Below are 15374 nucleotides of genomic sequence, written 5' to 3'. Positions count from 1 at the left end.
AATTTAGCTTTAAATTCAATTAAAGCTAACCTCCTCATCATTTAGGGTTGAAAATAATTTTATAAATCTCCATAATTCCTGAATGAATTTCTTTTAAATTTTCATAATTTTCTGAGATCTCTAGGTATTTTTAGTAATTGATATTGGCCAATAAAAGGCACATATATAGCACCACCTTAGAGGAGCAGAGCAAAAAAAAAATAGTCAACACTATTGACTAATTAGTCAACCTTATTGAGTCACATAGTAAAAATTTTGCTCTATTGGATAGATAGGAAACTGTCTAACACTTACCCTTATTGCATTCTAATTTTTCTACTACCCATAAAATATCTTCTGGTGACTCATATGATGATACATCACCCTCATAAATGAAGCACATGGGAAAGAAGAAGAGAATTCAAGTTGAACTTGTCTTCCTCAAAATATCTGAGATATTTTCTAACTTTGTCTCTTAATTAAGGGACATTAGTTATTTAACATTTAATTAGAGCATTTTATCCAATTCTGAACTCTAAAAATTCATCTATTTATACCATAAAATTCATTTAATTCTATAGAAAAACTATGAATTTTCTCAGTTCATAACTCAAACTATAAATATTTCTTTTTAAATTTCCCATAACAAACCTATAAACTGCAATTTTGGCCTTAAAAAATGTTAAAGCCACTCTGCTGGCCTTCTAGGGTTGAGACTAATTTTATAAATTCTATAGCCTCTTAGATCATACATCCCCATTTTACCATAATTTTCTGAGGTTTCCTTATGATTCAAACAATTAAATCTATCTCTACATCTCAAACTGAACCATAAACTTATAAATTCCTTTTCAGTCAACTCAAAGGCATTTTTGTTATTTCTCCTTATGTACAGGCCTTAAAATGTTATTTTTCATTTTCTGGAATTTTCTAAAATTTTTGGGTGTTACTTCCATTTTTACTCATTCCTGGCCCGAAACTTTCTAAAATTATAGTTTTGCCTCTAGTCAAGTAAACCTCATAAATCACCCATTTATGGCCTCTACCATAACTTTTGGTCTGATTTAACCTCTTTTCTCATTTATGGGTCTTAAGACTTTACTAGAGCCTCTAACTTTCTTTACATTTTAGTCACTAGAACTTTCTCTATTTACAGTTTAGTCCCTGAAACCCTCCAACCTTCTTTTTATATTTGTGGGACTCCTACTCATAGGGATTTGGTAGCCTACCTATCTTAGGCTAATCTATGTATTCTTAGGCTCAAAATTTGGAGTGTGACAAGCAGCATTAAGACACAGCCAAAGCTCGACAAAAATTAAATTATTTCTTAATGTTTCACTGAGTAATACTACTTCTGTTTTTAATATAAAAATTAGTTTGATTTAATTTAGTCATAAATATAAGAACCTAATATATCTTGTTTTCCATATTTATTTATTTTTCCTAAGATAGTCCTTCTAATAATTACACATGTTAAATGTTTCATCAAATGGTAATTATAACTAATACATATGATTAGTAAGGATATTCTAAGAGAAACAATACCTATGTATTATAAATAATAACTTAACTAATTTTTTTAATCTATTCAAATTAGTCAACTGGCCCTTAGATTAGGGACGCGGGGTAGTATTAAAACTATGTCACATAAGACAATGCTCTTTGGAAGGTATATTAGACCTTCATCAATACTTTTATCTAAGAACAGCTTGACTCCTGTGAAAACAGTTCAACTTTTTGGAATGTGCATTAAGAGCATGGTGAACATAGCATTTCTTGCATCATATTCTTATTTATTTACCTGAACAAGAAGATCTTCCTGCAAAGATAACCATATCACAATGGATCACACCGCTAAAACAAGACAGAATAATTATAATAATCATAATACATTTCAAATGTTTCACTTGAAAAAAAGTTGTACGAAAACATTGCCGTTTGAAATATCATAGTCCGCGGAGTTGAAATAATAACCACAATTGACAAAGTATTCTCTATGGTCCCAGTTACAAAGCATTGAAAATAAGGGATTCAGATTGGAATTGCAATTAAGAAAAACTATTAAAATAGTATTTAGTATGAGTAATTGTTTATTATATGGGATTAGACAAACCTATAGAGGTGAGATTAGGAAATACCACTTCCCCTCATGGTATTCTCCAATCTCACATACATGGGTTTGGCTAATCCCTTACAATAAGCAATCTCTTATACTAAACATTCTTTTAATAGATTTTCTCCATTCGAATCCCAATCCCCTACCCCTAATTTTCAATGGTTCTTACCAAACGATACCTAAGATTAATGGGTTAAAGGAAAATACATGCCCGTAAACTGTAAACGATTTCCTGTTTTTAGGGAAAGATCGAACTAACGTCTCAGCGCGAGCATAAACGTACATAGTCCATCAACAAAACCTTTCAAGTGCACCACATAGAACCTTAAAAATCCCAATTTTCTTCTACAATGAGACAGGAAAATTGGAAAAATCCTAGATATCATCGAAGAGCTAATCAAATGGATTTTGAGAGGATTAGCGTCCAGAAGATGAACACGAAATGTAAAGGTCACTAAGTTACCCCTGAAGGAAGAGCAGATGGAGAGATGAAGATCTCTAAGGAAGACCCACAGAATATGCTGTGGCAGAAATATACCCCTCAGGAGGTAAATACAAGTTATTTATATTTGATGCTTGTTTTTCAATTTTACCCATATTTAATTCTCACTAAAAAGAGAAAAAGACGAGAGGGATATTAAATGATTTGTAACTGAAGAGAGAGAAAACATTAACATGAATAAAATTAAATTTTTTTTATCAATTTAATGTATTCATTAGTATGTAAGAATGTGTTACAAGTAATTTCTATATCTGACAGATAAGAACGGTAAACCGCTAAACCCTTGGAATGGAAAATTTATAGCCAGCCCCACAATAAAATTATGAGCTGTGGATTAGAGATTGAAGAGAGTCAAAAAAAAAAGTTCTAGAACAATTCAGATTGTGTTAATGGGCAAATACATGATAGGCTGATCTTAGGTCACTGACGTGTTCAATTTTCAATTTATGCTTGCAATTGGCAAAAATATTGTATTATTGTGATTTTTTTTCTTATCATAAAATAAAAAATTTATATAAATATTCCGATCTTGCAATAACTAACACTAAACAACAACAGCCGCTGCCTTATCCCACTACAACTAGCACTAAACACTTAAAACATTTATGAATATAAAGTTGTGAGCTCGAACTCTTATAAAAGATATAAGAATGTCATAATAAAAATGAAAATAACAACATAATTAGAATGGATGTTACCAATGCATCAAGAAAAGAAATGGACAATGATGGTTGATGAAGGTCCCCCAGGTCGTCCTAACCCAAGAGCCCAACCAAATCAATCCAACTCTCATATTCGCCACAGCGTGATCTGAATAACTTTTATTTGACTAAAAGATATTGTTTTCGGTATAAACTAAATAAAAAATTGCATATAAAAAATTGTCCCATCACAATTAATTTTAGTAAAGCCCAACTAACGAGGAAGGCTAGCCCATTAGAAAACAACATAGTAAAAATAACATTAAGAAAAAAAATCAAACATGGCGGTCAGTCAACTTGTGTTTGAATTAGTAACGAAAACGCTGGCAAAAAAAAAAAGTAGTGGAAATTACGAATACTAAATTTTGGATAAAATCAATTTACATATAAGATTTGCATTAATTATGATCTATAACATTTATTAATGACAATAGGCTATTAAAAGCCCCTACGAATAGATTAAGATGATATCAAGGTTTTAACATTAACAGTTGTGCATGGACCATTTTTAACAAAACCATTTTGTTATGGATAATTGATTGCGAATCTAATCCAAACAAGAAAAAATTCTAGAAAAAGAACCCTAAAGTTAGTGTTGTTTAATTTGGGTACCTAAAACTTCAAAATGATAGACAAAGAAGTAAATCCAAATTAGAATTTTGAAATTTAAGAGAAATGACAAAAATGTCTCTTTGTTAATTCTTTTAAAAAATGTGTTGTTAATCACAAATTAAGAGTTGTAATTTCACAATTAGGATTTTTTTTCTAGATGAATTGTTGTCGTTTTTAATTGATTCATATGTTATTTTATATGTTACGTATCAGGAAAAAAACATGTTGTTAATCCCAAATCAAGACTTGTAATTTCACAATCAGGACTTATTATTCCTAGTTGAATTATTGTCATTTTTAATTGATTCACATGTTACTTCGTATATCAAGGAAAAAAATGTGTGTTAATCGCAAATCGAGACTTGTCATTTAATAATCAGGATTTGTTATTTCTATGTGAATTGTTATTATTAAGTGTCTGAATTGAAAAATTCAGTCTTAAATATAAGATCCTTATACACACTACAAAAAGGTCTTATATTTATGACCTGAGAAGTACTAATTTTTCTCCAATTTTCCCAGAAGAATATCAACAAATGCGATTATACTTGCATTGAAATGTAATCGTTATTATGGAGAGAAGATTTTTTTGTAATTGAACTAAACGAGCCTTAACTCGAATGTTTCCTAGGCCAGTTCATGTTTAACCTCTCACGCTCCTCCATGCCCAGCTAAATGAATGGTTGGGTTAGATTTCGGCCTCGCAGGAGACATAATATAGAACTGTTAAAATCTACATAAAAAACATTTTTTATTAACAAAAAGTATAACTTTTCTTACTCCGAGCTTTTTTAAAAAAAAAAATTAATTTAGAGTAAAAATAATATTTTCTAAAATTATGAATAGTCAATCGTATTATGCATTATTGTTACACACATTATTGTTATATTTGGGGGTAGTTGGATGAAATTCAAATCATGGTTTTAAAAGTGATTTTACGGTATATAAAATAAATATGTGGAGGAGTTTATCTCGGGCTGAAAAAGTGCCAAACACTCCTAAATGAGAATGATCTAGACAATAGGGCTAGATGTAATTATGTATTATATTGGGCCTTTGTTTATTTGAATTTTGCTGGGCTTGTGTAATATTATTTCTAACAGACCCCCTCGAGTCCAAATATGAAGAATGAATATTGAGACTCGTCCTTAACCTCTTAAAACGATCAGCAACTATAGGCTTGGTCAAAGTATCAACAAGTTGGTCATGAGAGGAAACAACAGCAATTCTGAGACACTTTGCAGCAACTCTTTCACGAACAAAGTGGTAATCAACAGCAATGTGTTTTGCTTGAGGATGAAACACTGGATTAGTTGCCAAATGAGTTGTCCTCAAGTTTATCACAATATAAAAATTGTTGCTTCTGAAAGATGGATGCCAATTTCTCCTACAATGGGAGAAGGCCAGAAGGAAATTATTACTAAGGCGCAAGGATTTCAATGTTGAAATGTTAAATATATTGGAAGGAATAGGTCCATTCAAAATCTATGATTTAGAGTTTAACAAGATTGCTTAATTATATCCTTAGGTATAAAACCTAAAAACAAGAAAAATGGATGCGTAGGAAGAAACCAAAACAAGTAATAGTGTTGGCAGATAATATATGTATGCATGCTATAACGTGGAAAAATAAACCTATCTTACTAATTCCAAAAGCTTAATATTTGTCAATGTTGAAATGCTGAATATATTAAAAGAAACAGATCCTAATGATATAGGGTCAAATCTACCACATTAAGCTTATCGCATTTGTCTATGTTTTATGTTTAAAACCTGGTCATAGAAAAGTTGATGGAAATCATGACTTTCACATAGTTTAGTAAGAATATATACGCATAAATTTATTTCTGTTATTTCTTAGTCTTCGTAAAATATTTAGAGTGAAAAATAGAGAAATTGTAAATTATAAAAATTAAAGTTTTTATGCTGTGATTATTAAATAATGATCTAATAGGAAATTAATAAATTTGTGAAATAGAAAAGAAACAATTGAAAAAATTGACAATAGAAAAGTAAATAGGAAAAGGACATATTCTTTAATTAAGGCACGAGGGAAAAAACAACATAACTTAATAGGGGAGCAATAGAATACGTTAGTACGTGTGCATGATGTTGAGCTTTTTTAATGAACATGGTATAAATCATATAGTACAAAGTACTTTTTTTGGCGTCAAACTGAGCAATTCATTCCATCAAAAAGAGTTCACAGTAATACAAGCACACACAAAGAAGAGTAAAACAAAGATAAAAAAAGCTATCAAGAACAGAAAGAAACAAACTGACAGAAAACAACTTAAAACAAAGAACAAAATCAGGTAATAAGATTCCCAACCTTATGAGCATCATCAACTAGGATTTTCGGCAAAGGAGAAGGGGGTTGTAAAACCTGGTTTTTCAAGCACTTTTCTCTCAAAGCTGCACGAGCGAACCAATCAGCGACTAAGTTACAATGTCTTGGAATCCACTATAAAATTGAGCACTTCACTGTTTGTCAAGATTGCCAAAGTCCATTAGAGTTAGGCAAATCTCTAAAAACCAAAATGACACAATTAGAGCAACTCACACCAATGGAAATAGTTAGACTTACATCTATGATGGTTCTTTTCACCAAACACTCAATTAGCCCTTTATTCCAAGGACAAACCCATCTCAAGTCATCCTTAGCTTTGATACCAACAAGATTAACTGGATATAAACCATTGTAGCCTAGATAGTGCCACAAAATAAGACCACAAACTCTTGCATATGTAGATAGGAGAAAAGAGAACATCCATTACAAGAGTCATACTGCAAAATTCTCTGTATTTAAGCCCCCCAAATTGAATCCCTTTTAAATCAACCATGGAACCAAGAAAATGAAACAGGGTTGACCAAAACCAGTAATCCACATTCATAAACCATTTCAGATCCCTAGAAATAATAAAGTGAGAGGAATTGGAGATATCATACCACAAAGAGAGCACTAAATCTGAATGCCAGTGTCTCGAGCTTCCCTATTCTTCCATCATCAACATAGCATATATAGCTTCATGAATCCTCATTGCTGAAATTGCCCTTCACCACTTCCCTTGTTCCTCTCTCATTTCTAGAATAGATTGTGGATGCCCCACCTTCAAAGCTTTAATCCTCTTCTCAAGTCCGGGGGCACCCATCATAGATCTCAATCAACCTCAAAGAAAATTGCGTCCTAATCACCATATTTTACTTGAATGTACTTACAAGAAAGAAATATATTACTCTAGAGTAATCTCTCTTAAAAGTTCTTTGAAACTTGGTGTTGTAGCTTGTTTAAGTGCTCATGTTGGTCTTCACTGATTGTGGTTCTTTCTCCTTTGTTGTGCATACTTGCTCTCTACTTTTTGTGTTTTTTTTATCTCAACTACTTTGGTTTTGTGGTGTTTCTATGGAAGTCTGGTTTTCTTCATTTGTTTTGATCTATATTGGTTAGTTTTCTTTTTAGCATGATTTTTTCTTTAGCTAATGAGAATCGTAAAGGGTACAAATGCTTGAGCTCTACAGGTAGAATCTTTTTTTCACGTCATGTGGTGTTTAATGAGCTTGATTTCTCTTTTAAGCATGATTTTCTGAGTACCAAATGTGTAAAAGAGCATACCATTATTGATGCTTTTTTTTTTTTACTTGCCACCTATGCCTACAGCTACAATAGCTAATTAGCACATCACAGCAACTTCTGCTAGTGTTAATGATAGCATAAATACTTCTTCAGAGCCTGTCCTATCTCCTGCATGATCTATATCTTTCCTGCCATCAATAAGTAACAACTTTGAGCACTCTTCTAGTTTAGTTGCATCTTCACAAAACCATATCCAGTCTGTATTAGAAAAATCTCAATAGAATTTACATTCTATGGTAACACAAAGTAAAGTTAGTATTACAAAGCCAAGCATCCTTTCATTAGATTGGTAAAAAACTCCATTAAAGTATAGCATAAGTTTGCAACTATTAAAGAAGCTCTATTGAATTGTCACTAGCAGAATGTAATACAAGATGAGTACAATATTCTGATAAGAAACAAAACCTAGACATTTCTCCCTTGCACTAGCAAAGAAAGCTTAGTCGGATGCAAGTAGGTGTTTGGAAACAAATTCAATCAAGATAGCAGTTTGAATAAAAGAAAGGCTCGGTTGGTCGTTAAGATTTTTCAACCAAGCCTAGGTATTGACTATTGTGAGACTTTTATACCTATCGTTAAAGCTTCCATTGTTCATTTGGTGCTTACAGTTGCAATAGCAAGAGGTTGGTGTATAAACCAACTTGACATAAAAAAAGCTTTTCTTAATGGTATTTTAGATGAAGTAGTTTATATAAAACAACCTGAGGGTTTTATAGCCAAAACAAGACCAAATCATATATGTTGACTTGACAAATCCTTGCATGGGCTTAAATAAGCACCAAGAGATTTGTTTGATAAGTTTAAAAACACATTGCTGCAATGGGATTTTAGAAATTTTAAGTATGATACTTCCTTTTGGTTTAAGCATTTAGGTTGCATCATAATGTTATTGGTCTATGTAAATGACATTATTGTCATAGGAAATAACCCTACAAAGTTGAAAGCTTTCACTTGAGAACCTCACAACATCTTTGCTTTAAAAGACATAGGTTCCTTGCATTATTTCTTGGGCATTGAAATGAGATGAAATGCTCATGATCTATATCTTTCTCAATCCAAGAACATTATTGACTTATATAAAAAATTTGGCATGCTTCACTATGCCCTACGTCCAACACCAATGGTTTCAGCCAAATCATTATCTATTTCTGATGGGGAATTGTTGGTAGATCTAAAACAATATAAAAGTACAGAGGGAGCATTGCAATAGCTCACACATACCTACCTAGGCATAGCTTTTACTGTGAATCGATTAAGTCAATTTCTTGGGAAGAGTATTGGCAAGCTTTCAAACAAGTCATGAGATGTCTCAAATAAATTGCTACTTTTAGGTTGTATATGCACCACAACAAAGATGTTACTTTGACATGCTACGCTGTTGCAGAATGCACTTGCTATCTGGATGGCAGAAAATCTGTATGAGAGTATTGAGTTTTTTTTCAGACACTCATTAGTCTCTTAGAATTCTCATACATAAAGGGTTGTAGCTGGGTTTGGTATAGAATTTGAATATCGAGCATTAATTGAGTTGACAGCAAAGATGGCTTAGGTTCAATCTTTGTTAAAAGAACTTGTGTAACATCCCAGATTTTGGACATAAAAGTATTACAATTAACTTGAAATGAGTAGGCTGCCAGACCCCTTTTGGCAGAAGTTTCAAAAGTCCGTTAGAAAGACGAAAGGATTCACAGAAACTAAATCACAAAGTAAAAGTTTTCTGGAATAATAAGACAGGCAAGTTAGAGACTCTAATAAGAGCTAAGTATGAGAATTAGAGATGATTAAGGGCCAAAGGTTATGAGATGATTCTTGAGGTTAAACTCGAGTAAAGACCTAATTGTAAATTCAAAAACTTTCATGCTGAAAAGCATAATAATGGGAAGAATGTCCAAAAATTCTAAAAAAATTCCAAAAAAATTCTAAAAAAAAAGAAAAAGAAAAAAAATGAGGTTTTGAGACCTACATGGGGTTTAAAAGGACTAAAATACTCTTGGAACAAATTGATGAAATTCCAAGGGTTTTGACTAATTATGAATATTAGCCGAAATTGAATTATCTAGAATATGAGGAGGCCTCAAGTAATTGAAAAAAAAGGGGAAATAATACTTGAGGAATTAGTATGAGTTTTAAAAATAATTTTGTCCCCAATAAGCAAAAAAGTTGACTTTAACAAAATTTAAAACCTATTTATACACTATCCGAAAAAGTCAAAATAAACTATCTATGGGTTGACTTTTGACTTGAGAAAAATAAAAAAAATTTCCCATGATGAGAAAGTAGCATTAATACCCAGAGATAGATTCTAAGAGTTATGGATCAATAAAGAGAATTCGGTCAAGTTTGCTTTGAAATAAATATTATTAAATATTTTAATAAAAGAACAAAGAGAACAGCACTATCCCTCTTTAGACATGTTATATAATGTCATGCAAAGTTAACTATGATTAAAAAAAAGGTGTCAGAATATGTCCCAAGATTACAGGGTAAGTAGGACTCAAAAAAATACCCGATATAATGTAAAATCAAAAAAATCAGTGGAGGAATAGTCAAGAGTACGAGGGAGCACAAATTCTCCCTATTTTTCTCCCTATTTGAATGTAAATTTGATTAGGGAACATGAATGGAATAATACATTTTGCTAAAAGTTAAGCTTGGAAGAATGAAATTGTATAATAAAATATCACACTTTCTTTACATATGTGATACGTGGCATGTGATGTGTCTCATGAAGTGGTACTTCTATTAAATGGAGGGGACACCTAGTGGCAAGAATCAAGAGCTATGATTTAAGCAAATCTTTTTTTAAATACCACTCCGTCCCATTCTATGCAAGATTTTTGGCCAACACAAGGAAAGAGAGGGGGAGAAGCTAAAAATATGAAGGGAGAAAGGAGAAGAAGAAGATCAAAAGAAACCATGAAAGATCAAGCTCCAAGACAAGGTATGTTTATGGTTTTTGTTGTAGTTTCCATTACCTTTGTTGTTGTTGGGTTTGGTCATGAGTTTTCTTGGACTTTAGAAACTTGAAACCCTTAGAGGACATGCTACATGAAAGTTAAGGAGAAGATGAAATTGATGTTAGAATAATATATAAAGGTTTGAAAGGAACAAAAATCAAGTGATTTTGTAATGAGTTTGCAAGAAAGCCAACTTTCCTTAACCTTTGTAGAATTTTTTGGCCAGACTTAGGATTAATATTAGGGTTAGATTTTGATGATTTTGATGCTTTCAATGTATTGAGAATGAAAAATTGTGTGGGGTAAAGGTAAAAAAGCAAGTTTAGAAGCATTAGAATTGAAATAGAATTTTAAACCCTAAAACCTTATGTGTTCAACAAAAGCTAGTTCTGGGCGTAGGAGTTATATTTTGATAATTTTGAGCTTAAAAATAAATTCAACATGCAGAATTATGGGGAATAGCATGTGGAATTAATTTTAAAAACGTTAGAAATCAAGCTCAAAAGTTACAAGATAATATGGTTCAAAGATAACAAAGTGTAAATATTGTTAGTTGCCATGGCTCTAATGAATAAATGACAATGATGTGTGCATTTAGGACCATGAGACATCAAGAAGCAAGTAACCTTAAGGTTGGGAGCAAAAGGGAGCTAAAGAAGACAAGGGAAAACTTAAAGACATAAGGTAGTAAACTTATCTGTATTGTGTACTTGATATGTACACTTGTATTTTGATATTGCTTGATGATGAATTAGATTATGAAATATTAAATGGTGCTCTATTTCTTGTATATTCCATGGCCACATGTGAATGAAACATTGAGTATTAAAGCATGTCATTTTATAAGCATAAAAGCATGAAAACATGTAACCAACCATGTCATCCACCAAGCATTAATATTACATGCATATAGGTAATTGTTTGCTACTGAGATTTTTCTGAATCTCACCCTCCCTTAACCAACCCTAATAGGTGATAATGAGCAAGCAAGATGATGTATGAAGTGGAAGCAAGGAAATGAGGAAAAGAATTAAGGAAATGTATTGTATTACATTATGCAAATTTGTATGTCAATGTATATCATGAATATGCCATTAATGTTATGTGATGATAAATGATGATGATGGCATGCAAGATTAAATATGATGATAAATGAAAATGGTTAGTGTATTGATGGAATGGTAATATGCATTAAAAGAATTAATTATAAATTATTAATACAAGCAACGGGGATAAGTTTTCCTTGTGATAAAGTGAAAGTGAGGTAAATGATTGAATCTGATATGAGCTGCCCTTTAAAGAAGGCACACTGATTTTGAGCAAAGTATTTATCCAGTAGCTTTTTAAGGTGACTACATAAGACCTTAGCTATAATTTCATACAAGATATTGCAAAAGCTAATTGATCAAAGATCCTTGAGAGTTTACAACTTGTTAGTTTTAGGTATCAAGATAATCAGAGTTTTATTAAAAGCTCAAAAGAGATGCTCTAATTCCCATAATGCTAAAATGATGCCAGGGTCTTGTTTAACTAGGTCCTAATGATCTTAGAAGAAATCAGCATGATAACCATCTGGTCCTAGGGTACTACCTCTAGGGAGATAAAAGATTACAGTCTTGCCTTCATCAATAGTAATAGGGCTCATCAAATAGCTCATATCTGTGGCCCCAATGGTTGGGATTTTAAGTCAGATAATGCATCAAAAGTGGTAAAAAAAGAAAGGGTACTTGAACTTTGATAGATAGAGGAAAAAATTGGTTGACTATTATGATAATTGTTGTTGGTCACTTGTCCAAGAATCATCCATTTTTGAGTGAGATTATTGTATTGAAAGCTTTTCCTCTACTCATAATATCATGGAAAAATTGTGTGTTTCTTTCTCCCTTGATTTACTATTTGATCTTTGCTCTTTGAGCCCAATAGCTTGCTTGACCATTGTAGACAAATTCAAGTTCATGTTGGGCCTCAGAGATTACATTACCTGGATTGTCTTAAAAACGATCCATGGATCCCAGCTTAGTTGAAAGACTCTAATAGTTTTGTCTCAGCAAGATTGATTCTACAGTTGAAATTTCCAACTTGAGAGTGGCTCCAATGTAATACAGATAAAGTGTGTAGGAGCTTACGATACAGATTAAAGCTAGGAGAGCTAGAAACATGCTAACATCAACACTATTGGATAATCAATTCACTTTCTTTAAACAACTTCCAATAGGGTTCAAATCTTCCAATTCTGCTCTTCTTGTACACCTGACCAGTTGAAAACAAGATAGGACTATGATCAGATGCTATAATTGATATAGTACAGACTGAGAAAAATAGGAAAACCTGTAGCCAAGAGTGATTGGGGAAGGTCGTATCTAATCTTTCTAAGATTTTAGTTTCCCCTTTCTTATTATTAGTCCATGTGAAAACAGGACCATGTTGCTGAATATTAATAAGATGAACCAAGTCAATACATTAAAGGAAATGGGTAGAAGCACTTGAAGAGACAAAGTTGCTAATTTTATCAGATGAAAAGAAAATCTAATTAAAATCTCCAATAATCAACCATGGTCTAGCAATGCTTTGAGAGGTGAGGCTAATCTAAGAGGTAAGAATATATTTAAGATGAAAAAAAAGGGCCATATACAAAAGATAGATAGAAGGGAGAACTTGTTTCAGTAAAATTAAGCAAGCAACGACAGAAGTAGGGAGTGACATCCAAAATGGTAATATCAAAAGTAAATTTCCATGTAATAATTGTACCTCCCCCTTTTTTTAATTACATATGTAGCCACATAATGATTATAACCCACATCAACTGGAGGCTTACAAGCATTAGATAAAGAAATTTTTGTTTTAGCCAAGAAGATAAAATTAGGGGGTGTAATTTGACCAACTGCTTGCATCTTCGAACTACCGTTGCTTTCTTAAGCCCTGACAATTCCAACTAAGGATCCTCATGGCTCCTGAGAAAGCTTTGAGTAGGCAGCTTCCCAAGCCTCTTTGACAGAAGTTGAGTGAGTCATTAAATGAGCTTTCTTTGATATAACATCAAAAGCCAAAGTTGGTTCAATATGTCTCTTTTTTCCCCTAATAAGAAGAGACCGAAACATAACTGCAATAGTTTTGAGACAACAGAAAGCAGATGATTGTAAGGAAGAAACAACCACTTGACTTTGATTATCTAGTAATCGCCATTTTGGTTTATTAGCAAAGCTATCATGACCATCAAGAGGCCTAGCTCTCTTTAGCTTAACTTGATCTGTCTTTACCTTGGAAAAGTCAAATTGATTTCATTTGAAGACTTGCTTCACCTTAGTATGAGAAGACTTCTTCTGTAAAGGACTAAAAACCATAGGTTTACCAGCATCATTTTGATGAGACCTTTAAATATGATGATGACTCTTATGCCGAAAACCAGATTGAAGCTCTATTTTTGCAATCACCAGAATTTTTCTTAACCCAACAAGGAATATTACATGCCTTTGAAGCAGTGCTTTGATGAGAAGCAGAAAAAGATTGTCCAGATAGCTTCTAAGTATGAGATTTTTTCCCAATGGCAAATGCAAAATAACCATCTAATGCGGCTTGAAATATCAATTCAAAGTTTAAGAATTTATTGTCCCAATTACTCATAGGTCACCGAATGTCCAAAGGATCCTTCAACATTTGCAATTTATGCTAGTGAGGTTTGCAATTTTGTTCCAATTTAATTGGTTCTAGAAACCCACAAAGTATAATTTGGGTTTAAGAGAAAAAGATGAAGAATTTTGGGTACAAAGCATGAATGACTATGATAATAGATTAAACACTTGTGACCAACGCAAAGTTGCAAAGTTGATGATGATATATTTTTTCAGGAGACCATTGAACACCCAGCCCCACAACAAGATTACTAAGAAAAGATTTATACATGGAAATAACAGAGTTGATCCACTTATAAGCCACAGAAACATGCCAAGTGATATTCAACTTTATCTCATATTTATCCATGTTGATAATAAAAATACCACAATTGGAAGTTGAAGATGTAGCTTCACATATGCTTACACCCATAATAGCAACTTCTAAAGAGATTGAAAGTAGTGATTACCACTAAATTCCTTAAAGATTCAACTACATAAAGAGATGGAGATTAAAGTAGTATAAGCACTAAAAAAGTGACAACAAATCTTGCATGAAAGTTTTGAAGCTCTGACAGAAATGCACGAATTTGACAGCCACATTGTAAGGAAGAAATTCTAGCTTTATACACATTCTTCGATATCCTCTTTTGACAAACCCATATCAGTTTCATACAAGTCCCACAGAGAATAAGAGGTTTCAAACTAGACAATCATAGGTCTTCTTGAAGGATGCACTTCATCATGATGCCACAATTTAATCTATTAAATATATTGATAATTACAAACCTGAATACTAGTGATTAGAGATCTAATTTTCCAACCTAACGATTGAGGCTCCCATTTATCCCACTGTGATTGCATGTTGTTGTCACTTGCTTCATTGAATCATGACTCTATTTGATGAACAGTGGAGCAAAGAAACACTCCCCCTTCCCTCTGTCTTCTCTGATTTTTAGATCTACTTCTTCCACTTAATAACCCAAGAGATACACCCCATAACAGGGCGAAAAGGCCGCCGATCTAAATGCATACAGTAGTGGTTTACTGTTCATAAATTCGCGCACCACCATGTGCAATCTCTGTTTTCATCCACACGCATACCATTTGCAATCACCTTTGAATTTTATAATTATAAAATGTAGGTAAAATTGCAAAGACCTGATAAAAAGAAACAAATCTACAGGGATCTAAATAAAAACAAGTAATAATATTATAAGTTTTTTCTACTTGTTTTGAAAGATAATTTCATAAGTGTATTTAAA

The 15374-nt window shown here is 32.4% G+C and overlaps 1 pseudogene; it reads right to left on the bottom strand.

The window, feature by feature from the left end:
• LOC114756738 (putative receptor-like protein kinase At3g47110) overlaps positions 1-15374 on the bottom strand; it is a 56526-nt pseudogene that overhangs the window by 20817 nt on the left and 20335 nt on the right.

Source organism: Neltuma alba, unplaced genomic scaffold (genome assembly GCF_004799145.2).
Source record: "Neltuma alba isolate B1F8T4 unplaced genomic scaffold, ASM479914v2 tig00010467_pilon, whole genome shotgun sequence".
Lineage (NCBI taxonomy): Eukaryota > Viridiplantae > Streptophyta > Magnoliopsida > Fabales > Fabaceae > Neltuma > Neltuma alba.
Note: the sequence above shows the minus strand (reverse complement) of the source record. Positions and strands in the feature narration are given on the sequence as shown.